This window comes from Cervus elaphus, chromosome 5, assembly GCF_910594005.1.
Source record: "Cervus elaphus chromosome 5, mCerEla1.1, whole genome shotgun sequence".
NCBI lineage: Eukaryota > Metazoa > Chordata > Mammalia > Artiodactyla > Cervidae > Cervus > Cervus elaphus.
The window spans coordinates 117,209,520-117,237,506 of NC_057819.1; the positions used below are offsets into that span (position 1 = coordinate 117,209,520).

The window sequence follows — 27,987 nt, forward strand, 5'->3', positions numbered from 1 at the left end:
GTTTTGCATAGAGGGGTGGGGAGGACCTGGAGGGGAGTTTTAGCTCCAGGCTATTTTGAGCCAAGTAACATTCCTTCATCCCAGACCCTAAGGAATATATAGAAAAAGAGAAAGAGAGGTGGGCGCTGTTAATATTCAGGGCTTCTTCATGCTGATAAATGAGGGTCCGGGATTTGTGGTCTGGGAGGAAGGAAATCTAAGGCTCGTACTGTTGATTTTTTATTTTAGCCGTCAGGGTCTCAAGCAAAAGAACAGTCTTGACTTGGTCTCGGGAAATGGCTCAGATTCGGCCTTGGAGGAATCTCTGGAAAAGATTAAACAAACAAGGCCCAAAGGTGAGTAGGAGGATGATAAAAATGAATGGTCTGAGAAGGGGTAAAAGTTATAAAAGGTTTTTTGTAGTCACAGAGTGGAGATGTAATCTTCAATGTGTTCGAGCATGGATCTTTGAGGACTCGAGACCCAGATATCTGTCTGAAGTTGCTTCAGGAATAATTGTAGCCGTGAAACCGACAGGCTCATCCGTTGCCAGCTGGGGTTGGTGGAAACTGTGAGAACTTTAGAGTTGTAGGGCATGTGTGAGAAACTTGAAAAGTATTAATCTGGCAAGCATTTTTATCATTGGGCTGTATAACCTTTTTTTAACCGGGTGATGTGTATCCAAGGGGTGATTTCTTTTAATGTTGCAGTGGTAGGGATCAGCAGAATTACTGTGTAGGGTCTTTGTCATTTTGGGGTTAGATCTGAGTGGGACTGAACTGTCATATAGACTTTATCTCCTATTTGAAGGGATGGGTATGGAAGATTGGGATGTAGTCGAGGGAGTAAGTTATCCATATGTTGCAAAGGGCATCTCGTACCTGGGCAAGGAGAAGGAAGGTGGAAAGGCAGTTTGGGACTGTCCTGGGAGGGGGAAGATTTAAAGGTGTTATGGGTCTCCCATATATGGCCTCAAATGGACTGATATTTAAGGGGTTTTTTTTGTAAGGCCCGGACCTTTAAGCTGGCTAAAGGGAGGAGTTTTGTTCAGCCTTGATGAAGTTCGATTGTTAATTTGGTCAGAGTTTCTTTTAGGACTTGGTTGGCTTTCTTAACCTTTTCGGAAGACCAGGGATGATTAGGAATCTGAAACCTCCAAGGAAATAGAAGGGCTTGTGTAATATTTTGGGTGATTTGGGATGTGAACTTGGGCCCGTTGTCAGACTGGAGGGAGGAAGGCATTCCAAACCTTGGGAGGATTTCAGTAAGAATAAGCTGAGCCACAGTAGGGGCTCGTTTGCTAGTAGTTGGGAAAGCTTTAATCTATCTAGAAAATGTATCTACAAAGACTAGGAGAAGTTTAACCCTTTTTACGGGTGGCATGTGGGTGAAATCTACCTGCCAGTCTTGTGTGGGAAGATGTCTATGAATTTGGTGGGTGGGGAAAGGAGGGGGGCGAATGTTAGAATTAGGATGTGTCTGTTGACAAATGGTAGAAGTTTGAGTCAGATCATTTAAATAAGACACATCATCTTTAGTCAGTTTAATAAAGTTCCGAAGGAAAGTCTTCAGTACTTTTATAGAGGGGTGGAAAAGGGAATGTAAATATGAAAGTAATGTGTGGATGTTAGGCTCACCAATTTTGGCTATAGTAAAGACAGGACTCAGAGAAGGCAATGGCTCCCCACTCCAGTGCTCTTGCCTGGAAAATCCCATGGACGGAGGAGCCTGGTGGGCTGCAGTCCGTGGGGTCGCTAAGAGTCGGACACGACTGAGCGACTTCACTTGCACCTTTCACTTTCATGCATTGGAGAAGGAAATGGCAACCCACTCCAGTGTTCTTGCCTGGAGAATCCCAGGGACGGGAGAGCCTGGTGGGCTGCCATCTATGGGGTCACATTAGAGTCGGACAGGACTGAAGCGATTTAGCAGCAGCAGCAAAGACATGACTAACAGAGGTGGCTTGTTGTTTTGTTCCGTGATTTGTTATATTGTTATAAAAGGAGATAGGACTATGTCGCTGATGTCTCAGGCAATGTATTACAGCAGTTTGTTTTGGGAACTGAGCTACATGGAGGAGTTTAGAAATAAGAGACGCGTTGAGAATAGGTGTGTCTTTCTGAGTGAGCAATCTCTTCTCTTTTCCGATTATAATGTTAGAATGTAATATGTTATAGACATATTTGGAGTCAGTGTAAATGTTTATCTTTTGATCTTTGGCTAGGGTCAAAGCTTGTGTAAGAGTTATCAGTTCAGCCTGTTGTGAGGATATGTGAGTTGGAGTGTGGCTGACTTGATGAGGCGAGGGGAGATAACTTTTTGGGCTGTCCCTGACCTATAGCGTATCGAGCTCCAAACGGGGCTTGTTCTGGGGCAGTGTCATCTGTGAACCAGGATGGGACTTTGGGGTCAGTAAGGGGCTGATCAGTTATATGTTTAAAGGTGTTAAGTGTCATACCTAAGGTCTGAACACAGTCATGAAATAGGTGTTTTGTTTCTGGATCTGGTGTAGGGAGTAAGCTAGCAGGATTAAGAGGTTTATAAGGCATAAAAGGGATGAGTCCAGGAGGTGTGTGTGGAGGATTTGTAGTTGAGCAGGGGGCAGAGAAAGGAAAGCCTAATGAGAGAGTAAATTTTTGAAGGAATGAGGTGAGCATTTAGAGGAACATTTCGGGTTAGTTTTTGGGCTTCAGGCATTAAGAGGGTGATTGCAGCTTTGTAGGAGAGGGTCTGTTGTAGAGGACGTGGGTAATAAGCTGGCAAGGTTAAGGGGAGAGCAGGGGGAGAATGAGAGCCGGGGGTCGAGGAGAAAGGCGTGTAGGACCTGTACTCTGGAAGGGGGAAGGGAGAGGAAAGCCGATGAGGTAATAAGTCCGGGAAGGTGTGTGGAGAGCAGACTATTAAAGGGGCATGTCTAGAGAGTTTATTTGTTTTGGGTATGAGGGCTGCGATAGCAGCCGTGGCCTGTATGTAGGGAGGCCACCCCTTGGTCACCATGTCCAGCTGTTTTGACAGATAGGCTATGGGAGCCCAGGTGTCTCCGGCCCACTGGCATAGAAGTCCCAGGGCCTATCCTTGGTTGGAATGGGCAAAGAGAAAGAATGGTCTGATGTGATCTGGCAGGTGAAGAGTTGGCACTTGGAGGAGGCTCTGGGTGAGCTGGCGAATAAGATTGGCCAGCGAGGAAGGGTTAAAGAGGGCCTCATCCAGACATCTTTTTGTTGTCTCATAGAGCAGCTTTGCAACGAGGGAGAAGTTAGGGATCCAGATACGGAAAAAGTTTAGGAGGCCTAAGATAGACAGGAGTTCTCTTTTTGTTTTTGTAAGTATACAGTTAATTAAGGCCTGGATTTTATCTGGGGGAATAGTTTTTTGTTGGTGGGATATGGAGAGCCCCAGGTAGGTGATGTTTGTCTGTACTACTTGGGCCTTGGATCCAGACACCCAATAACCCCAGGATCTCAGGGCCCCAAGGAGTTTGGCAGTATGTTGGAGGCAGAGTTTTTGGGTTGGGCTACAAAGGAGGAGGTCATCTACATATTGGAGGAGATGACTTGAAGCTAGGTCGAGTGTCTGTAGGTCCTTTTATCAAGCCTGTCCAAAAAAGTGGGGGCTGTCTCTGAACCCCTGGGGGAGAACTGTCCATGTTAGTTGTTGGGAAACATGAGTCTCGGGGTCTTGCCAGGTGAAGGTGAAAAGGGGTTGGGAGAGGGGGGGGAGGGGGATGGTGAAAAAGGCGTCTTTGAGATCTGATATGGTGAAGTGGGTTGTAGTCGGGGGTATGGCAGAAGGGTGTAAGGGTTAGGGACTCCTGGGAATGTTGGCGTGATGGCCTCATTGATTTTTTGCAGATCCTGGACCAGTCTCCAAGAGTTTGGTCTCTTTTTACTGCCAGAATAGGGGTGTTGTGTGGTGAATGGGTAGGAATTAAGATAGAGGCTTGAAGAAGATGGTCTATGGTAGGCTTAAGTCTTTTGTGGGCCTCCGGGGTGAGAGAGTACTGTTGTTGGGTGATTATAGTTGAGGGGTCTTTTAGGGTAATGTGGACTGTGGGATGATGTTTGGCTATGGATGGGTGATCAGTGTCCCCGACTGGAGGGTCTAAGGCAGGTAGATCTAAGGGAAGGTTAGGGGTGAGGGAGAGGGACGGTCTGGTGCCATCTGCGTGCAGAATATAGAGACTGTATCAAGGAGGGTATGGTAATAAAGACTCTCAATTTGGATAACGAATCTCCCCCTAGGAATGCCATTGGGCACTGAGGCATTATGAGGAATGAGTGTATGAGGGTCAATTTTCTAAATTGACAGAGTAATGGAGGGCTGATTTTTGGCCTTAAGGAAACTCCAGAGACCCCCTTGATTGTGAGCTCTGAGTCTTGAGTTGGGCCAGAGTAGGAAGTTAAGAGAGAGAAAGCAGCTCCAATGTCTACTATAAAGTAGATCTTTTTTGCAGCCACTACCCTGTCTACCCTAAGTTCTGAGCTCGTGTCCAGGACACGGGCCGGGGGGCTGGAACCTGGGTCCGGTCATTGGAAAAACTCTCATAGGGTTGGGCTGGGGTTTTGGGGAGAAGTGAGGATCTCACCAGGGGCGCCAGGGTGTCCCTGTGGACATTCTATTCTCCAGGTCTGGCAGGTGGGGACCTCCCCAGGGGTGTCAGGGCGTCCCTGGGGACAGTCTACCTCTCAGTGTCCCCACTGACCACAGGTTGGGCACGCTTTTGTGGGGGGCCATGAGTTCGGGCATGTTTTTGTCCAGTGTCCTGACTGGTTGCATTGGAAGCAGGGTCGGGGTGGGAGTCTTAAGTTCCAGTCTGTGATGACTTGGGCCGGGCTGATCTTAATTGTTGCTGCCAAAAAGGCATATTTAGCTTTTCTCTCACGGTCTTTTTCTCTCTTAGCCTCTTTCTCTCTATTACTGAACATCTTGAAGGCTATTTTTAGAAGGTCTCTTTTTGGGGGTCTCAGGGCCCTTTTCTAGCTGGCATAGTTTTCGGCAAATATCGGGGGCTGACTGGCTTATGAACGGACATGTGGGTACAGAAGTCCAGCGGGGGTGGAAATATCTAGATTAGTGTATTTTTGGACTGCCTCAGTAAGCTGTGAAAGAAAAAGGTCAGGATTTTTATCTTTTTTTTGAGTCATTTTTCTAATCTTACCGTAGTTAACATGAATGTGAGAGCTTTTTAGCATTTTTTTTAGTAAATAGGTGATCACATGATGCAGATACTGGATGTTGGCATCGCCTGCTTGATATGTCTACCGTGGCTCAGTTATAGGGACTGCATCATCAACCACTGGATTAGTCTTATCTCAGTTATGGAGCTGATCAGCATGAGTCTGGGCTGCCTGTCATATCCGTTTCTTTTCATCAGGGGTTAAAGTGGCCTTTAGGATGTGATAAAGATCACTCTAGGCTAAACGATATGTTTGTGTAAGGCAGAGAAATTTTTTTTGTATCTAGTAGGATTTTTTTGAAAAGGATCTCCATTTTTCTTCAATTGGGCTCATATCAGAAATTAAGAAAGGCACATGAACCCATGTAGGGCCCTCTGATCCTGCTAGCTTTCTGAGAGGAAATGTGTTTGTTTCAGGTCTTGGCCGATGGAGGTGGGGTGGAAATCTCTTTTGGGGTTTTGGAGTCATCACTTTCTGTTTTGGAGGAGGAAGGGCTAGAGGATGGGGTCTCCTCTCTGGAAGCTTCTTTTCAGGGCGATAGGGAGGAGGCTCATCTGGCTGGTCAAAATTGGGGGCTAAGGGTTCAGGGGGCCTTTTAGGGGCTTTAGATTTGTATTCTTCTGTAATGGAGGGGGAGAGAGAGCAGAGGAGGGTTTGATGGGTAGAACAGTCTTTGTAAAGAGAAGGACAGCTTTTAAGGTCTCAGAAGGCTTGAATATAGGGGACCTTCGACCATTTGCCATTCCATTTGAGGAAGTTAGTGAGATCTGATAAAATATTGAAATCGAAAGTCCCGAACTCAGACCAGCGGTTTTGGTTGTCTAATTGGTATTGAGGCCAGATCTGTATATAAAGTTGTTTTAAGCGGTTAGCTTTGAGTTCAGTGAGTGAGAGTGGTCTGAGATTTTTGAGAACACATGCCAGAGAGGAATCTTTTCGGATGGATTGGCCAGACCCCATAATTGAAAGGCAAGCAGAGGCTCCTATTGGGAGCTCGAGTCGTCACCCGTAGTCGCAACAGGAGTTATGAGAAGAGAGCTCTGTGTCGAAGTGGACTGTCCCCCACCATCATCTACAGAGTGGCCCTAGGCCGGGGGTCCCCGGGACCCAGAAAGGACTGGGTTCTAGGGCACCTCTAGAACACCGTCTGGATCTTACCTTAATCTAGGGGCCGGCTCGAGTGGAATGTTGCATGTAGAGTGGTCGAGTGGCAAAAGGCCTCTGTCCTGGAGTTGGTCGGTCTCGTGGAAAAGAAAGTGTAGAGAAAAGAGGAAGAGAGAAAGAGAGAGAGAGGCCAATATTCTTTGGGTTATGTGGAAAACCAATAAAGCCCTTACACAGGACTTGTACCTCTCATGAAGGCACAGGGCGTCCTCTCGAGGAGGTCTTGAAAGCCCGGGCGGGAAAGTGAGCTCGGCAGGCTTCCATGCTCCAAAGAGCTGGCCGTGGAGAACTAGAAGGAACCTCAACCTCCTGGGTTTCAGCACCAAAAATGTAAGGTAGAGGAGTTAGAGAAGGTGAGGTTCAGAAAAAGAACGAGACCAGCACTTTACAGGAACAGATCACCTTTAATGAGGTGAGAAGGGGCAGCAGTCAGATTAGCGACCTGCTGCACTAACCTAAGAAATGAGTAAGTATATATAGGCCTGTATGTGGAAAGTTGCTGTCTTAAGGGGGCCTGTTCTTCTCCAAAGTTGTTCAGAGTAATTATGTCTTAAACAGCTGGGGCAAGGAATTTTGGAGATCGGCCAGAGGCTGGACCAGCTGGGAGCTGGGCATAATCAACCTTAACAAATAAGTGAAAATTAAGACTGGATCGTTAACCTACGTTGTGTATATATGCTCAGTAGCTCAGTCGTGTCCGACTGTTTTTGACCCCATGGACTGTAGCCCGCCAGTCTCCTCTGTCCATGGGATTTTCCAGGCAAGAATGGAGTGGGTTGTCACTTCCTTCTCTAGAGGATCTTCCTGACCCAGGGATTGAACCCATGTCTCCTTTGTCTCCTGCATTGGCAGGTGGGTTCTTTACCACTGAGCCACCTGGGTGACGAGCTAATTAACTTCTCACCCTCTTGGGGACCTTCTTCCTCCACAGCTCCCTCTTCTGCCTTCACCCATGGCCACCACCTTCTCTTGCCCCAGGAGGCCTGCTGGGCTGGCCCATTTGTTCTTCCACTTTAGCTACTTGGGAAACTGGCCAAGTGTGGCCTCAGCTTGGCCCAGCCCCCTGTCCAGGCCCCTCTCTCAACTCCTTTGCAGCCCTTCCTAGGAGCCTTGGGCGTCTCAGTGCGTCCCCCAACCTCCTGGAGAGGATGGAGACCCACAGCAGCCCTTTCAAAAGGAGAAATCTCAGGCTGGGGAGGTGCGGCAGGGGCGACCTTCTCATTCCCTGTTTCCAGATCATTCCCCTCCAGTCTCCTGGCCCTTCTGAACACACGCCAACCAGCTGTGGCAGCCACGCCTCTGTCCGTGCTGGCGTCCATCACCTCCCCCCCACCCCCAGCACTCTGGGGGCCTGCTGCCTATCATCCACCCTGGCCTGGCTCTCCGTGGCTCCCACATCCACACAGATGCTCCGCAGCACCCAGACCTCCTGATGTTGCTTTCTCCACTCCGCCAGCCGCCCACTCCCAGGGTCGCTCCCCAAGTCCCCACCCTGATCACCGGTCTCACCTTCCCAGCTCACATTTTCTTCCATGGGTGCTTTGTCTAAAACCCCCACTCAGGGACTCCCCCACTGGCCGTCACCCCTCCAGCTTTCCCTTCTGCCTCTCCCACCTCGGAGTCCATGGTCTACCATTTGGATCTGATTATTGTATTTCCCTTGTAGCTCAGTTGGTGAAGAATCTGCCTGCAATGTAGGAGACCAGGGTTCGATTCCTGGATCGGGAAGATCCCCTGGAGAAGGAAATGGCAACCCACTCCAGTATTCTGAGGAACCTGGCAGGCTACAGTCCATGGGACTGCAAGAATCAGACACGACTTAGCGACTAAACCACCATCACCACTGTCTTGCAACACCCCCACCTCTTGCTCCCTGCTCCCTTCATCGTTCTCGCCTATTGGCAGAGCCTCCCTGTGGCTGAAACCTACTCTCCACTTTCTCCCCAGAGAAGCAGGAAGCTGCTGAGACAGTCTCACAGCTCGGCTGCTGGGGAACACCCCCTCATCTGGGCACTGGCCTGGCCTGGAGATGGTCCCCTTTTCCGGATGTGAACATGGACAGAACTGAAGGGGTGTGGAGGGTGAAAGGGAGAAAGGATGTGCCAGAAGGCCTTGAGAGTTTCTGGCTGGAGGGAGCTGTCGGGTGTGCTGTGGGGCCATTTTCTGAGATGGGACAGATGGGGAGAAGCAGGTCTGGAAGAGAAACCCAGGCTTCCTGCAGCGGATTCTGCCCGGTTCACCTCCCACACCCACCGTCTGCCACTGCTGGTCTCCTGCCTCCTTCCAGCTTAGCCCCATGGTCTTATTAAAGCATCACACAGAATACATCAGCTAGCTTCCTTAAAACCTTTCAACGGACTCACATCTCACTACAGAATTAACCCAGTGTCTACAACCCCCACCCCCCTTCTTTTTTTTTAGAAATCTCCAACATCTGTATCAGCAGGAGGTTTTATTTATTTATGGCTATGCTGGGTTTTCATTGCTTTGTGTGGGCTTTCTCTAGTTGTAGCAACCAGGGGCTACTGTTCATTGAAGTGCTTGGGCTTCTCATCTCATTGCAGTGGCTTCTCTGGTTGTGGAGCATGGGCCCTAGGCGTGTGGATTTTAGTAGCTGTGGGTCGCGAGCATGGATTCAGTGTGGTTGTGGTGCACAGGTTTTGTTGCTCCGCAGCGTGTGGAATCTTCCCGGAGCGGGGATCAAACCAGTGTCCCCTGCATTGCAAAGCGGATTCTCATCCACTGTGCCACCCGGGAAGCCCCTACAACCTTTTTCTAATCTGGCTGCTGGCTTCCTCTTCTGTCTCATCCCTTCCACTTTCCACTTCACTCACATCGAATATTCCAGTTCTCCGGCTATGCAGAGTGCCTTCCTTTTGCTCCTCCGATGCCCTGGGCACGGTCCCACCCCAGTACCTTTGCAAGTGCTGTGCACTCAGCCTGCTGTGCTCCTCGCATGGCTGGTGACTCAGATGTCACCTTCCCAGGGAGCCTTCCGGATCCAGTGCATCCCACCAGTCACTCCTAGTCACATCACCCTGTTTGCCGTGTCTTTCACAGAACTTATCATCACCTAAAATTACCTTGCTAGTTTGTTTGAGTCTACTGTCCCCCACACCCCAGTGAGGGGTCTTGCTTGTGATACATTCCTGGTCCGTGACACATACTAAGCTGTCAATATATATTTGTTAAATATATAAATAGATGGAAGGGAGGAGGGAGGGAGGGGTCCCTTTCTCCAGCATTGTTGTGAGGATGAGCTGTGATGCTGGGTGGGCAATCACTCTGGAGACTGGCTTATGCCACACGTGGTGGGTGTTTTGCTCCAGCCCCACACCTGGCACATCGTAGGTGCTTAGTAAGTACTGATGAATGAACTCATGCAACACAAGGCAGGATTTAGGGTGTAAAGAAAGTGCAGATAAAGTGCCAGGGGGCAGAGGGACCTCATCAGAGGAAGAAGGTGGGGCATCTGGGGGGCTCTGGCTGGCCCTCCTGCCCTTCGAGTCTCTCCAGCCTCATCCCTCGCCAATCTCTGCCCCGCCCCACCCCCACGATCGCATCTCCTTCCACTCTTACCCTTTCCCACCTCCAGCTCTTTGTTCACAATGTCCTTCCCTCCTAAAAAGCCTGCAGAGGGGCCGACTTCCACTCATCTGGCACATCTTGGCTCAGCCCTTCCCCGATTTCTTCACTGATGCTCCTTAAACCCTGCACTATGCCTGTCACTGTACCTGACTTTCAGGCATTGGAAAGACAGCTGAAGACAAGGTGTGAGGTCCGTTGCCCTCGTGGAGCTGACATTCTAGCGGGTGAAACAGAGAGCAGACTGATCAGAAACCAAAACATCAGCCTCCTCCAGGAAGCCTTCCCTTTCCCCAGTCTCCCCTCCGCAAACCTGGGGCCTCTTCTCTGGCCACGGTGCCCCTCCCCCACTGCACTTGATTTCCACCTGTCTCTGTCTCCACTCAGGAGACGGGACGGCCGAAATTCCTGCCTTTTCCATCTCTTATCCTGACAGACCTGGCACTGGTGATAACTGTAGCTTTGAGTTGAATTTCAGAGGCTGAAAAGTTGAGGCGTGATGTTCTGAGCGGAGGGGCGGGGTCAGGGTACTGTGTAAGTGCCTGCGTGTTTGGGGAGAGGATGGGGTGCAGGTGAGGGGTGGGGTGAAGGCGGCATGACCATTATCATGGAGGGCTGCTTAGGTTTCAAATGGGGTTCTCTAGGCCTTGCTTTGCAAAGGGAATATTTTCTTACCTATTTTACTAAAACATGTTTTAGTAAACTATGTTTTACTAAAGCGCTGAGATGGGCTCAGTCACCTATGAGGTCACATCTGAATAAGTTGCCCCACTCTCTTCCCTGTCCTGCCCAACAACAACTTGTAGAAGTGGAGAACTAAGCGTCACAGTCTCAATCAGCAAGTGTCTGGCTTAGGGAACCTGTTAGGTGACCAAGAGGTTAAGTAGAAGTTGGAGTCACTCTCATGAGTGACCTATCCATATAGGGTGGTAAAGGGAACTGGGATGGCTTGGGGACATCCCTAACCTTTGAGGCTGACGTCATGGTGATAACCACTCACCCACAACACATCTCGTGGTGCCCATGCTCCACCGAGGTGAATGAGGTCCCTCACACGGGGCTGTGTGTCTGTTGCTCTTACGGGCACGCAAAGGGAACCAGCCTCTGCCCCACCCCACCAGGAAATGGCAGAGACGCTAGAATCATTTGAAAAGCTCTTCATTCTTTTATTCGGCAAGTATTTTCCAGAGTCTTCTCCTATAAGTTGCCCAGCACTAAAGGAGTAATAAACCATACATAGGTACCTTGGAGATATTACAGATTCAGCTCCAGACCAGCACAAGAAAGCAAATATCTCAATAGAAGGGGTCATACAAAATTTTTGGTTTCCCAGTGCCTACAAAACTTATGTTTACACTATACTGTAGTCTATTAAGTGTGCAGTAGCATTATGTCTAAAAAAACAATGTACATACCTCAGTTTGTGCTCAGTCATATCCAACTCTCCGTGACCCCATGGACTGTAGCCCACCAGGCTCCTCTGTCCACGGGATTCTCCAGGAAAGAATACTGGAATGGGTTGCTATGCCCTTCTCCAGGGGATCTTTCTGACCCTGGAGTCTCCTGCCTTGCAAGTGGATTCTCCACCCACTGAGTCACCTGGGAAGCCCCAATTTAAATTTACCTTAATTTAAAAATACTTTATTGTTAAAAATGCTAACTCATCTGAGCCTTCAGAGTCCTAATCTTTTTGTAAGCCTCCTGAAGGGTGTGGCATCACACAGGAGGAGGTACTTGAGATGGGCATTGAAGGATGGGCTGTGTGACCATCAGATAGAAGGGTGTCCCAGAAGAACAGACACTTGGGGATGCAAAGAGGTGTGAAACAGCAGGTCTTGTGCAGTGAGCATCACGCAGCTCTGGGTGTGGCTCCATTTATCATGGCCATCCTGTGTGCCCAGCACTGGACCACACTGTTTCACTAATCAAACCCAACTCGAAAGTGATCTATAGATGGATAAGCTGATGCCCAGAGAGGCTTGGTAATTTGTCTGACGTCCTATATAGCCAGTGACAAAGCTCAGGTTCAAATTCAGGCTCGTCAGCTTCCAAAATCTGTGCTCCTAACCACCACACTGAACTGCCCCATGACATGATACCTGAGAAGCTAGGGAGGACCATTCAGACTTGAGTACCAAGGGCAGAATTCCCTGAACACGTGCCATTTGAGCTCCATCTTCAGGAGACCTGTCATATCTTCAGATTTTCATTGTCTAAATGCTTTTCTTTGTTTTAAAAAATTTTTTTCTTTAGACTTATGGACATGGGGAGAGGGGAGGAGAGGGTGAGATGTATGAAAAGAGTAACATGGAAACTCACATTACCACATGTAAAATAGATGGCCAACGGGAATTTGCTGTATGGCTCGGGAAACTCAAACAGGGGCTCTGTATCAACCTAGAGGAGTGGGATGGGGAGGGAGGTGGGGGTGAGTTCAAAAGGGAGGGGATAAAGGTATACCTATGGAGGATTCATGTTGAGGTTTGACAGAAAACAACAAAATTCTGTAAAGCTATTATCCTTCAATAAAAAAACAAATTAAAAAGAAAAAAAATTTTTTTCTTTATTTTTTTAAACTGCAGTCAGGATGACTTATAACATTGTGTGAGTTTCAGGTATACCGTAAAATGATTCACAGTGATTCACAAACCTATTCAGGAAAAACACACACACACACACACACACAAAAACCTATTCAGTAGGTTCTTGTTGGTTATCTAGTTTATATATAGTACTGTGTGTATGTTAATCCCAAACTCCTCATTTATCCCTCCTGAAATGCTTGTCTTTATGTGTTTCATTTTTAAAAACTCAAATTTAAGTCATTTCTTCTTGACATACAACACATATGACGAAGTACACAAATCAACTAACTTTCACTCAAGTAAGAAAAAGCAATTTTTCGCCCAGGTCAATAACATTATGAGCCCTCCGCCGCTGGCCTGGTACCACCTCCTAGACACAGACCCTCAGGTTACCACTCTCTGAGTTGTAACAACACAGATTAGTTTCATTTGCATTTGAACTTCTCACCATGGAACCATAAAGACTGCTCTTTTTATGTGTCTGGCTTAATTTATTCATTTGTGTAGTTTAATTTATTCATTGTCACTTTTATACAGTATTCCATTATGTGAATATAACAGGATGTATTTCTCCATTCTACTGCTGACATGTAACTTGTTTTCAGTTTTTGGCTATTATGAGTAGAGCTGCCATGAGTATTCTTATGCAAGATTTTTGGTGAATACACATACTCATTTTTGTTGGGTTTATACCCAGGAGTTGAATTCCTGGGTCAGAGGGCAATATGGAAATGCCCAGGTTCAGTGGATATGGCCAGTTTCCCAAAGTAGTTGTTATAAATTACATCCTCACTACCAATGAGTCAGAGTTCCAATTACTCCACAGTCCTGTCAACATTTGATATTGAAAGTCCTTTTTCTTTTTAGTCCTGGTAGGTGTACAGGGATATCAAATTGTAGTTTTAATTCACATTTCTCTGATGACTAATGTGGTTGAGCATTTTTCATCTGTTCATTGGTCCCTTATATATCATCTTTCTTTGAAATGTTTAAGCCTTTTTTGCTCATTTTTCTATTTGATTTTTCACTTCTATTCATTTTCCTTGTTGACAAGAGTTCTATATATAATTCTGGATGTTATTCCTTAGATGGATATATGATTTATGATATCTTTTCCCAAATAAATTTATTTTATCGACCATGATTACTATGAATAAAAAATCAATATCACGTGTCATGGATAGTAGGTAATTGCAAAATACAGAAAATAAAAAGAAGACAATGTTACTATAGTCTAGCTAAATATCACACAACTGGCAGCATGGTTAGAATCCTGTTAAGAGATTAGCAAGTGAAAAAGAGGTGTTAATGACATTCTAGCAGCATGTGGAGACTTGCCCCTTGATATCTTCAGAAGGCTGGAAAGAATTAGTGGTCTTCCCTGGTGGTTTCCTGAGTGGTGCAGTGGTAAAGAATCCACCTGCCAATGCAGGAGATGCAAGAGACTCGGTGGGTTCCATCCCTCCAGGGGGTTTAATCACTGAGACAGGAGGATCCTTTGGGTAGGAAATGGCAACCCATTCCAGTATTCTTGTTTGGTTCCCCGTTTAGGAAAGATCCTACATGTTGCATGGTGCACCCTATCACCAGATGGTCAACACCAAAATCAAATTGATTATATTCTTTGCAGCCAAAGATGGAGAAGCTCTATACCATCAGCAAAGACAAGACCGGGAGCTGGCTGTGGCTCAGATCATGAACTCCTTATTGCCAAATTCAGACTTAAATTGAACAAAGTAGGGGAAACCACTAGACCATTCAGGTATGGCCTAAATCAAATCCCTTATGAGTATACAGTGGAAGTGAGAAGTAGATTTAAGGGACTAGATCTGATAGACAGAGTACCTGATGAACTATGGACGGAGGTTCGTGACATTGTACAGGAGACAGGAATCAAGACCATCCCCAAGAAGAAGAAATGCAAAAAAGCAAAATGGCTGTCTGAGGAGGCCTTACAAATCACTGTGAAAAGAAGAGAAGCAAAAAGCAAAGGAGAAAAGGAAAGATATACCCATTTTAATGCAGAGTTCCAAAGAATAGCAAGGAGAGATAAGAAAACCTTACTCAGTGATCAATGCAAAGAAATAGAGGAAAACGATAGAATGGGAAAGACTAGAGATCTCTTCAAGAAAATTAGAGATACCAAGGGAAGATTTCATGCAAAGATGGGCTCAATAAAGGACAGAAATGGTATGGACCTGACAGAAGCAGAAGATATTAAGAAGAGGTGGCAAGAATACACAGAACTGTACAAAAAAGATCTTCATGACCCAGATAATCACGATGGTATGATCACACACACTCACCTAGAGCCAGACACCCTGGAATGTGAAGTCAAGTGGGCCTTAGAAAGCATCACTATGAACAAAGCCAGTGGAGGTGATGGAATTCCAGTTGAGCTATTTCAAATCCTAAAAGATGATGCTGTGCAAGTGTTGCACTCCATATGTCAGCAAATTTGGAAAACTCAGCAGTGGCCACAGGACTGGAAAAGGTCAGTTTTCATTCCAACCCCAAAGAAAGGTAATGCCAAAGAATGCTCAAACTACCGCACAATTGCACTCATCTCACACGCTAGTAAAGTAATGCTCAAAATTCTCCAAGCCAGGCTTCAGAAATACGTGAACCGTGAACTTCCAGATGTTCAAGCTGGTTTTAGAAAAGGCAGATGAACCAGAGATCAAATTGCCAACATCCACTGAATCATCAAAAAAGCAAGAGAGTTTCAGAAAAACATCTATTTCTGCTTTATTGACTATGCCAAAACCTTTGACTGTGCGGATCACAAAAAACTGTGGAAAATTCTGAAAGAGATGGGAATACCAGACCACCTCACCTGCCTCTTGAAAAACTCAAGAGATCAGGTATGCAGGTCAGGAAGCAACAGTTAGAACTGGACATGGAACAACAGACTGGTTCCAAATAGGAAAAGGAGTACATCAAGACTGTATATTGTCACCCTGCTTATTTAACTTATATGCAGAGTACATCGTGAGAAATGCTGGGCTGGAGGAAGCACAAGCTGGAATCAAGATTGCCAGGAGAAATATCAATAACCTCAGATATGCAGATGATACCACCCTTATGGCAGAAAACGAAGAAGAACTAAAGAGCCTCTTGATGAAAGTGAAAGAGGAGAGTGAAAAAGTTGGCTTAAAGCTCAACATTCAGTCAACTAAGATCATGGCATCCGGTCCCATCACTTCATGGCAAATAGATGGGGAAACAGTGGAAACAGTGGCTGACTTTATTTTTCTGGGCTCCAAAATCACTGCAGATGGTGACTGCAGCCATGAAATTAAAAGACGCTTACTCCTTGGAAGAAAAGTTATGACCAACCTAGACAGCATATTAAAAAGCAGAGACATTACTTTGCCAACAAAGGTCTGTCTGGTCAAGGCTATGGTTTTTCCAGTAGTCATGTATGGATGTGAGAGTTGGACTCTAAAGACAGCTGAGTGCAGAAGAATTGATGCTTTTGAACTGTGGTGTTGGAGAAGACTCTTGAGCGTCACTTGGACTGCAAGGAGATCCAACCAGTCCATCCTAAAAGAGATCAGTCCTGGGTGTTCATTGGAAGGACTGATGTTGAAGCTGAAACTCCAATACTTTGGCCACCTGATGCAAAGAGCTGACTCATTGGAAAAGACCCTGATGCTGGGAAAGATTGAAGGCGGGAGGAGAAGGGGACGACAGAGGATGAGATGGTTGGATGGAATCACTGACTCAATGGACATGGGTTTGGGTAGACTCCGGGAGTTGGTGATGGACAGGGAGGCCTGGCGTGCTGCAGTTCACAGGGTCGCAAAGAGTAGGACACGACTGAGGGACTGAACTGAACTGAACTGAACTACATGTTGCATGGTGCACCCTACCCCCAAAAAAAGAAGGTTGGAAAGAATTAGAAAAGAAATAACTTTCTCATTTTGCAGCTCCATGTTAATTATCACCTCAGTCTATCCTTTGTCCTGAGCCTTCTATAATTATACCACCCACCGTGTGAGGTGGGCATAACTGTTAGGAGAGGTGGTTGCAATGAGGATTTTTAAAAATTGTAACTAAATTAATTAACTTATTTTTTGGCTCTGCTGGGTCTTTATTGTTGTACAGGCTTTTCCCTAGTTGCAGTAAACAGGGGCTACTCTCTAGTTGCGGTGTGCAGGCTCCTCATTGATGTGGCTTCTCTTGTTGCAGAGCACCAGCTCTAGGGCGCTTGGGCTTTGGTTGCGGCTTGCTGACTCAAGGCACAGGTTCAGTAGTGGTGGTACATGGGCTGAATTGCTCCTCAGCATGTGGGATCTTCCCAGATCAGGGACCGAACTCATATCACCTGCTTTGGCAGGTGGATTCTTTACCACTGAACCACCTGGAAAGCCCCAAAGAGGTGTTTTTTTGTTGTTTTTTTTTTTAACTAAGGGGTTGACATATTGAAGTTAATGTTTTAGAAAAATCATTTAGATGACAATGTGAATAAAGAGCAGAAATAGAAGTGAGGGACCCAAGTTAGGAGGAGATGAATAAGTCCAGGTGATAAGGGTCAAGGGTCTAAAGCAGGAGTGAGCCAGGGACTGGGGTGAATGTGGGGACTGGAAAGAGGTAGAATCAGGAACAACGCAGTGGCTGTTGATTTGTTGAGAGAGTAAAAGGAGATGTCTAGGGAGACTGTGGGGGTTTTAAGTTGGAGGACTGGGAGGAGGGAGGTAGCAGAGACTGGAGAAGCAAATTGCATGAGGGAGGAGATGGTGAAATCAGTCTGTGATGTGTGAAAGGACAGGACTGTTTGCAGGACTTCACAGGGAGAGTCTCCCATTTCTTTATTCATTCATTCATTTCACAAATATTCACTGAGCACATATGGGTGCCAGAGGTGCAGCAGTGAACCCAATGAATAAGACTTCTGCTCTGATGGACCTTAACATTCATGGGAAGGATGGGTGGTGGGAAAGACAGATAAGAACAAGCAAAGGATGCACAGGGCTCAGGGCTGTGGGGAGAACTGGGGCCCTGGTGGAATAAGCGCAGCAGATAAAGCTGCTGGTGTGAGTGAGCTTGCCTAGGGCGGGGGGCAGAGTGAACCAGAGGGGAGGGTGAAATGCCAGTGTTCAGGGGCAGCAGGGTAAGGAGCACCCTTTAAGTAAACCACAGAGGAATAATCAGAAGGGGAGGAGGGCAGAAGTGGATCACAGGAAGAGGGTCTCAAAGATCTTTCAACAGATGCATTCATTCATTTATTCAATCAGACTTTACTTGGCACCTTCTGAGTACCAGGCTCTGGGGAACCAGAGATGAATGTGAAGTCTCTGGGGGAGGCAGTCGTGTAAACTACCAATGATTAGGCTACACGAGAAAATTTCCATTATGGAATACACACAGTGTATGTCCTGGGAGCACATAGACTGGGAACTCCCACTTTTTGGACCTACTATGTGCTGGGTTTCCTAGAGGAGTGGGCATGGAGTTAGAGAATGGGGGGAGGGGAGGCAAGGGCATTGAAAGAGAAGGACCAGCTTGAGCAAGGGCAGGAGGTGGTGAGTTCTGGCAGCCAGGCATCCATAAGCACCAGAGGGTGGAGCAAGCCAGAGGACCAGAAGGTTGGAACGGGCTTAAGATCATGCCAGGAGAGTGGGCTGAATTCAGAAGATGATGGAGCCGCTGCAGGTTTGGAAGAGAGTGCCTGCCAGTCGACACTGTTCCACCAGGCCCACAGGAGCGGAAGCCCCTGGGGACGGCACTTCTCAGCCCACCCCCAGCAGTTAGGGGGTGCTGCATAGAGGGCTGCTAGTGCCCACTCTGCAAGCCCCACAGAGCCCAGAGCGCCCTGGATGAGCCCCGGGGGAGGGGGTGGGCTCGTGCTGAAAGGCATCTTTCAGAGAGGCATGTGAGATCCAGGTAGACTATGGGGCACTCCTGCGTCTTGGGAGCATTCTTGGAAGAGTGGGCTGAGAAGTGAGGGCACCTGTCAGGGATGGAGAAGAGTGGATGGGGCGGGAGGCGTCAGGGTCCAGCCTGGTGACCTGAGCTCCGAGCCACCCCTGAGCAGGAGCTCTGGGCTGACGAGGGGCCAGAGCCCTCTCCCTCTGCATCTCCTCTTGGTCCACGTCTCACCTCACCTCCTCCCTCATGGCTTCCCTGGGGGCTCAGACAGTAGAGAATCTGCCTGCAATGCAGGAGACCCGGGTTCGACCCCTGGGTTGGGAAGATACCGTGGAGAAGAGAATAGCTACCCACTCCAGTATTCTTGCCTGGAGAATTCCATGGACAAAAGGGTGACTTAGAATACACACGTGCCTCCTCCCCTTCTATACAGTATCAACCTCATCTCCCAGCCTTGCAGTTTGGGGCTGTGCTGAAACTTGGGGGGTTGGGGGCTCTAGGGGAACAAGACTCTAGGTTCTCTTGGCCAACGCCCACAGAGGCCTAAAGCTCTGGGCAAACCCTCCCGGGTATTCAGGTTTGGGACTCACCCTTTGGGGAAAGGAGAAGGCAATTGCACCCTACTCCAGTACTCTTTCCTGGAAAATCCCATGGAAGGAGGAGCCTGGCAGGCTGCAGTCCATGGGGTCGCCAAGAGTCGGACACGACTGAGCGACTTCACTTTCACTTTTCACTTTCATGCATTGAAGAAGGAAATGGCAACCCACTCCACTATTCTTGCCTGGAGAATCCCAGGGACGGGGGAGCCTGGTGGGCTGCCGTCTATGGGGTCCCACAGAGTCAGACACGACTGAAGCGACTTAGCAGCAGAAGCAGCAGCAGCTTTAGGGAAAAGACCTCTGGCGCCCCCTACTGCCAGCTGGGCTTCAGCAATCCGAATCCTCTCTCTCCCACCCCACCCTGACCCCTGAGGCCAGAACACACTGAGGGCCAGTTTCAGTGGCAGGAAGTAATGTGGAACCTCACGGGGACCCAGGTCCGGCTTTTGATGTTTACCTGGACTCCGGCAGCCTCCTAATTGATCTCCCTCCCCGCTTCCTCCACTCACAAAGAGAATCTCTTTAAAAGCATAACTGTGGAATCAATTCAGTTCAGTCCCTCAGTCGTGTCTGACTCCTTTCCACCCCCATGGACTGCAGCACGCCCCTTCTCCCTGTCCATCACCAACTCCCAGAGTTTACTCAAACTCATGTCCATTGAGTTGGTGATGCCATCCAACCATCTCATCCTCTGTCGTCCCCTCTTCTTCCTGCCTTCAATCTTTCCTAGCATCAGGGTCTTTTCAAATGAGTCAGGTCTTCGCATCAGGTAGCCAAATATTGGAGTTTCAGCTTCAGCATCAGTCCTTCCAATGAACACTCAGGACTGATTTCCTTTAGGATGGACTGGTTGGATCTCCTTGCAGTCCAAGGGACGCTCAAGAGTCTTCTCCAACACCACAGTTCTAAAGCATCAGTTCTGCGCTCAGCTATCTTTAGAGTCCAGCTCTCACATCCATACATTACTACTGGAAAAACCATATCTTTGACTAGACGGACCTTTGTTGGCAAAGTAATGTCTCTGCTTTTTAATATGCTGTCTAGTTTGGTCATAACTTTTTTTCCAAGGAATAAGCGTCTTTTAACTTCATGGCTGCAGTCACCATCTGCAGTGATTTTGGAGCCCAGAAAAATAAAGTCAGCCACTGTTTCCACTGTTTCCCCATCTATTTGCCATGAAGTGATGGGACCAGCTACCATGATCTTAGTTTTCTGAATGTTGAGTTTTAAGCCACCTTTTTCACTCTCCTCTTTCACTTTCATCAAGAGGCTCTTTAGTTCTTCGTTTTCTGCCACAAGGGTGGTGTCATCTGCATATCTGATGTTATTGATATTTCTCCTGGCAATCTTGATTCCAGCTTGTGCTTCCTCCAGCCCAGCATTTCTCATGCTGTACTCTGCATATAAGTTAAATAAGCAGATTGACGATTTACAGCCTTGACATACTCCTTTCCTGATTTGGGACCAGTCTGTTGTTCCATGTCCAGTTCTGTTGCTTCATGATAACAAGTAATGAACTACCCAGCATGCAACGACTTAAATGGCTCTTAAGGACATTACGCTGAGAGCAAAAAGCCAACCTCAAAAGGTTACATACTTTATGATTCCATTACACAACATTCTCAAAGTGACACAATTGTAGAGATGGAGAGCTGACCAGGTTGCCAGCCATCCAGGAAGGGGAGGGAGGGCGAGCCTGTAAAAGCACAGCAGAAGCCATCTCTTTTAAGGTGATGGAGCAATCCTGTATCTTGTTTGTGACGGTGGTTTGATGAATCTAGACATATAACAAAATGCCATGGAATTATATGCAAAGACACACAAAAAATAAGTGCATGCCCAAAATGGTGAAATTGAGAGAGGTCTATAGTCTAGTTGTGTCTAATGTCAATCACTTTTCTGGCTTTTGTAACAAGCTACAAGTATGTAAATTGTCATCACTGGGGGAAGCTGGGTGATGTGTACATGGGACTTCTTTGTACTATTCATGTGACTTATTTTGAGTCAATAATTCTTTCAAAATAAATCACTTATGCAAAGGGGAAGAAAGCACACCTGGCCGTATCAGCTACCTGTTTATCTCTGCCTTGTGTCACCCGGTGGCCTACAGAGGATGAAGTCCGGTGAACGAAAAGTGCCACCTCCTTCAATAAACCAAGCTCTCCTCTGAGGCTGGCAAGGGAAGAATACGCCCTCTTGGAGGTCACAGGGGGCTGGGCCCCACAACATGGGGGTTGTTGTTCAGTTGCTTAGCCATGTTCAACTCTTTGCGACCCCATGGACTGCAGCACGCCAGCCTTCCCTGTCCTTCATTAGCTTCTGGAGTTTGCTCAAACTCATGTCCATCCAGTCATCTCATCCTCTGTGGCCTCCTTCTCCTCCTGCCCTCAGTCTTTCCCAGCATCAGGGTCTATTCCAATGACTCAGCTCTTCACATCAGATGGCCAAAGTATTGGAGCTTCAGCTTTGGCACCAGTCCTTCCAATGACTATTCAGTGTTGATTTCCTTTCAATCCTAAAGATACTGGATGCCATGATCTTCGTTTTTTGAATGTTGATTTTTAAGCTAGCTTTTTCACTCTCCTCTTTTGCCTTCATCAGGAGGCTCTTTAGTTCCTTTTCGCTTTCTGCCTGGGGAAACTTGCTTGTTAATTCCAGCTGGTCCTCTCCTGTATTGGCCTGAGAGAGCACTCTCTCACCTCTGATGCTCTGGTCCTCAAGTGGACAAAGCGCCCTTCTCTTAACACTGGGGGCTCAGTCTTTTTTTAAAAAAAGTTTTTCCTCTTAAAAATTTTTAACGATGACGTAAATTTTGCAATTGGGAAACAAATTTTTTTAAGTTAAAAAATTTTGAGACACCTCAAGCTTCATATCCAGATACAGTCACATATGAAAATCATATCTGAGCACTTAAAAAAAACTTAATTGATTTACTTTTGTTTATTTTTGGCTGTGCTGGGTCTTTATTGCTGTGCTTGGGCTTTCTCTAGTTGAGGCGAACGGGGGCCACTCTCCAGTTGCAGTCTGAGGGCTTCTCTTGTTGCAGAGCGCAGACAGTAAGCACACAGGCTCAGTGGTTGCAGCACGTGGACTCTAGAGTTCGGGCTCGTCGTGTGGCCCACGGGCTTGGTTGCTCCTCGGCATGTGGAACTTCCAGTACCAGGGACTGAAACCATGTGCCCTGCATTCACAGGCAGATTCTTAACCACCGGACCACCAGGGAAGTCCTTAGAACTTTTCTATATCAGTCTAAATCATTTCAACGGCTGTGTTCCTCTACATGATGTTCGAAGGCTAATTAAGCATTGAAAGGCAAACATTTCACCAGCTAAATATTTAGTCCTATTTCAGTAAGACATTTTATTTAAACATATTAATAAAATTTCACGAGAATACAGCCTGGGAGTGGTAGAACAATCCAGTGACAGAAGCTGCTTACATGTGTAACACAAGAATAAGCCTCTGTGAAAATGCTTCTGCAGGGGATGCTGGTGTCCTCTTGGGTATCACGAATACACTCCTGGGGCTCAGTCTTAGGGAAAAGGCTGTTCTGGACCGCCAGGAAACAAAAAAGCCATAGCCCAGTGTGCTGTCCTGCCCCCTGCCTGCACCCTGGGGGCTCCTCCAGGATGCTTCTATGGGTCCCATCATAGAGACTGTCTTGCCCCAGGACCCAGGACTCTCCCTGGGTCTGAGGAAGGAAGATTAGCAGGACTTCACCATGTTCCAGCACTAGTTTCTGGGCCACGTGTGTTGCACATATCTCATTTTATAATCATAAGAAGTCTCCAAGGCCAGTGTGAATGTCCTGACCATCCATATGAGCTATGGAGCTGTACAACCTGGCCAAGGTCCCTTGATGGGAAATGAGAGCTGGGTCTTGAACTCTGACTCTCTACCTTTTCGTGTATTGGTTCATTAATGAGTATCTACTGAATACCTATCACGTGCCAGGCATTATGCTAGGTGCCAGGCATATACAGATGAGCAATAACAGATTCCTCACCCTTCTGGGGCTTACAGTATCATGGGGGTGCGTGTGAAGTCGCTAAGTCATATCCAACTCTTTTGTGACCCTGTGGACTGTAGGCCTGCCAGACTCCTCTGTCCAAGGGATTCTCCAGGCAAGAGTACTGGAGTGGGTTGCCATGCCCCCTCCAGGGGATCTTCCCAACCCAGGGATCGAAGCTGCCTCTCTTTTTATCTCCTGTACTGGCAGGCGGGTCTTTACCATTAGTGCTACTGGGCGTAGATAACAATAAATAATCATGATATATGGTTGTAAAATGCCAAGCTGAGATAAGAGAGGCACATGGGTCTCCAGCGGTATATAACCAAGAAAACTGACTGAGCTGGGCATTCAGAGGAGCTGCCTGAGGAAGGGTTGCCTAAGCAGAATGCAAAAAGAGGACTGAGCAAGCGGAGAACAGAACTGCACTCAGACCGCTCCGACTCCTTGTGACCCCATGGACTGTAGCCCGCCAGGCTCCTCTGTCCGTGGGATTCTCCAGGCAGGAATACTGGAGTGGATTACCATTCCCTTTTCCAGGGGATCTTCCTTGACCTAGGGATCGAACCCAGGTCTCCAGCCTTGCAGGAATATTCTTTACGGTCTGAGCCACCAGGGAAGCCTGGAAGAGTGAGCAAGGACTGCAAATGGAGAGGAAGGAGCCAGCTGGATGTTGTGGTACCACCCAGGCGCCCCTCCAGGACTGAAGTACTAATTGCCCCAGCTTCAAGAAGGTTGGCAGCTGAGAGCTCTCATCTGAGCCTGTCTCTGGGACGAGCCCTGAGCTATAGAGACCTCTCTGCTCAAATTCATGCACCCCACCGCCAGCCCCACCTCCCCCATTTGTCCGAAGCAGCCTTGATCCAATGACTGGTAGATAAGGCCTTTTACAGTCCTGGCCTCATTGCCACAATGGGGGGCCTTGCTGAGCGTGTCCCAGCCTCAGTTTCCTGCGGGGTTGGCTGAGGCCTGAGATGGGCCTGCATCACAGTTCAGCTTTTCCCTTGGTCCAGCCCTGTCACCGCCTTTATCCCACACAATCCTTGAACGCCCCCCAGTTAACTGCCTACAGGCTTCTCTCTGTATCCTGCAGAACTCAACCTGAGACAGCAATTAAAAGCAGAAGAGAGGAAATGGCCAGTGATGGGGGATACTCTCTGAAACAAAGGCAGGAGATGAGCTGTATGTACCCTGGAGAGAGGTCTGCTCTGAGGTATCAGGGGCAAGGAGGTGAGGGGGTTGTGGTGAGGCAGCTCCGAGCTTGATGGTGGGATGTACAAGGGTTCCCATCTTTTCTGTGACGTAGTGAGGTCACCTGTTGAGAGAGAGAGAGAGTGGGGGCAGGGGGCTGGGGAGAATGAAGGCTTCAAACAGATGTCACAGCCAGTGATAGAGAACAGAAACCTCCCACGTTGCAGGTTGGGAATGTACAATGATGCAATCAGCGGAGAAAACCAGAGTTTGACCAAAACTGCAGTTAACAGTTCCTCAAAAAGCTAAACATAGTTACTGTATGATCTAGCAGTTCCACTCCTAAGTATATATGGAAGAGAGTGAGACATATTCCTATGAACCGACTGTGTCCCTCCCTAAGTCATGTGTTGAAGTTCTAACTCTCCGTTTGACGGTGTTTGGAGGCGGGGCCATTGAGAGGTAATTAGGTTAGATGAGATCATGAGGGTGGGGCCTCAGGATGGGATTAGTGTCTTGATAAGAAGAGGAAGACATGGCTGATTCATGTCAATGTATGACAAAAACCACTACAATATTGTAAAGTAATTAGCCTCCAACTAATAAAAATAAATGGGGGAAAAAAAAGAAAGAAGAGGACCGGGAAAAAAAAAAAGAAGAGGAAGAGATGAGTACATTTGAAACTAACCCAACATTGTAAATCAACTAGAGTCCAATATAAAATAATTTAAAAAAGAAAGCCATTACCAGAATCATTTTTAAAATAAACAAACTGATGAATTTGGCCCTGTGCGGTGCTCAGCTCTGTCTGACTCTCTGTGACCCCATGGACTATATCCCACCAGGCTCCTCTGTCCATGGGGAGTCTCCAGGCAAGAACAGTGGAGTGGGTTGCCATGTCCTCCTCCAGGGGATCTTCCCAACCTAGGGATCGAATCCAGGTCTCCGACATTACAGGTGGATTTTTTACCATCTGAGCCACCAGGGAAGCCCAAGAATACTGGAGTGGGTAGCCTATCCCTTCTCCAGGGAAACTTCCCAACTTAGGAATTGAATCACAGTCTCCTGCATTGCAGGCGGATTCTTTGCCAACTGAGCTACCTGGGAAGCCAAATTTGGCCCTAAAATGCATTAATTTTCTTCACTATAGAACTATGCCACAAAAAGCTTGATTATAACTTTTCAATTGAATCACATGTACTATAATTAATTGGTTGATTCCTATTATAGATAAATTCATAAAGGTGAAGCTGAAATAAATTATGTTGTCAGACAATGCAATGTAAGTTTTTAAGGATATTGAGTGAGGCATTATAGTGAGTTGGCTGGTTCCCATTTTACAGTGCAGCAGAAGATAACCAGAACGAATTCTCAAGACTTCATTTTCAAGACTTGAAAATGAAACTGGCCAATGGTAGTCAGTACTTGGCTATTGTTAAGTTTACCCCCCCCCCAAAATATTTGATAAATGAATGAATACTTTTTACTCTTTATTTTGAATTTTTTTGACTCAAAAAAAGAAAAAGCAAAGAGGAAGAGATAAACTTTCCCTCCCTCCCTGTCCGTCTCTCTGCTACATACAGACACAGCAAGAAGGCAGCCATCTGCAAGCCAGAGAGCCCTCACTACAACCCCACTGTGCTGGCACCCTGATCTCAGACTTCCAGTCTCCAGAACGGAGAGAAATGATTTCTGTTATTGAAGCTACCCAGTCTATGTGATTTTGTTATAGAGCCCAAGCTGACTGAGACAGTATTTCCACATTAAAAACTCATGCCTGAATGTTTACAGCAGTATTATTCATAACAGCCCCCAGATGGAAACAATCCAAATGTCCATCAATTAGTGAGTGGAGAAAAAAAAAATGTCACACACATGTTTTTTTTCAGTAGTCATGTACGGATGTGAGAGTTGGACCATAAAGAAGCCTGAGCACTGAAGAACTGATGCTTTAGAACTGTGGTGTTGGAGAAGACTCTTGAGAGTCCCTTGGACTGCAAAGAGATCAAACCAGTCCATCCTAAGGGAAATCAACCTTGAATATTCATTGGAAGGACTGTTGCTGAAGCTCCAACACTTTGGCCACCTGATGTGAAAAGCCAATTCATTGGAAAAGACCCTGATGGTGGGAAAGACTGAGGACAGGAGGATAAGAGGGTAACAGAGGATGAAATGGTTGGATAGCATCATCAACTCAATGGATGCGAGTTTGAGCAAACTCTAGGAGATGGTGAAGGACAGGGAAGCCTGGTGTGCTGCAATCCATAGGGTTGCAAAGAGTCGGACTCGACCTAGCAACTGAACAACAACAAAATCTGTACAGTGGAATGTTATTTGGAACACGATGTAGCCCATGTAGCCAGGGGCTATATGGATGAATCTTGAAAACATGTAGCCCGTAGCCTAGTGGGGACGGCGAGGACATGGAGGCATAGTTACATCACAGGGAGGCAAGTGTGATGAGAGAGAAAGGCCTGTATGATCTGAGAAGAGGTCTGAGATCTGAGAAAGGGGGTGGGGGCAGGTGTGAGCTGAGGCTGGCAGGAGGAAGAGGAAATAGCCAGGGGAAGAGGAGGAAGACGGGAGACTGTGGGCCCAAAGGCAGGGAGGCAAGGAACATTCTGGAGTGGACTGGGAGCTACACCGATGGGCACAGAGGTGTGCAGAGGTAGGAGGTGTGGCTGGGAAAGGCCTCAGGGATCTTGGTCAGATGGCTAAGGGGAGGATGGAACAGGAAGGGAAGGAGCCTGTCCAGATGAGAGGTTGAGTGGAGGTGGGAGAGGCGAAGTTGGGAAATATTTAGAAGGAAGAAGATAGGGACTTGGTGGCTGACTGGTTACGGAGGGAGAGGCGCCTCGGGTGCTTGGAGGTGCTGTGCCCTGAAATAGGGGGAGGGGCTGGTGTCAGTTTTGTTGCAGGCGCGCTGCACTTGGGGTGCCTGGCAGGCACCCATGTGGGTGGACATTTGCACTTGGAACTCGGAAAGAGCGCTTTGGGCTGCTGACAGAGATCTGGGTGATGCACATGCTGGCTTGGTGACTGAGTCCCCATAGTGGATTGGATGAGGATCGTCAGGGAGGGTGGAGGGAGAGAGTGGTGGGCCGGGGACATTTACAGGCTGGGCAAAGTCTCATGTTGCTTTGAGCAAAGAATGGTGTGTCTCTAGGATGACAGGCAGTTCAGAAGTCCACTCATATGAGAGCTGGGCATGACCAACAGACTTAGCATCCAGGCAGGCACCAGAGGCTGTTTCCAGGGCAGACACCTGGCTATCGGAGGACCTGGGGCTTCTGCTGAGAGGGAGAGAGAGACTTGGGGAGGGGTCCCCCTGTGACAGCCCTTATCAGCTGTGCTACCCTCACTTATTTTTGTCTGTCCCCTGACCAGATGGCACTTCAAGACAGCAGATGCTATTTCTATGTATCTTTGTCTCTTCAGACAAAATCCAACTCATCTCAAATGTATTCACTGTATACCTTCTGGGTTGCAGTGGAGTGTTTATGACTGAGCTCAGACTTCTGGTGGGCTCACAGTAGATGCTCAGACCGTGTACATGAAGCTCTGCCACCAACCTGCCCTGTGACCTCAGGTGAGTTATGACATCTCTCCAGGAGTTTGCTCATTGGGAGTAGGTAATTTCTTTCCTTCTTTCTCTTTCTTTTTTAAAAAAATAATTTATTTGGCACCAAGTCTTAGTTGCAGCATGCAGGATCTTTTAGTTGCAGTACGCAGAACCTAGTTCCCTAAGGATGGAACCCGGGTCTCCTGCATGGGGAGCTTGAAGTCTTAAGCACTGGACCACCAGGGAAGTCCCCACAGCAGTG

At 47.4% G+C, this 27,987-nt stretch overlaps 1 long non-coding RNA gene across 1 annotated transcript; it reads left to right on the forward strand.

The window, feature by feature from the left end:
- Positions 1–27,851, forward strand: LOC122695246. The gene is made up of 3 exons (XR_006341326.1): positions 1–118; positions 229–335; positions 27,551–27,851. It is a non-coding gene; the product is annotated as an uncharacterized LOC122695246 (long non-coding RNA).
- The last annotated feature ends 136 nt before the right edge of the window (positions 27,852–27,987 follow it).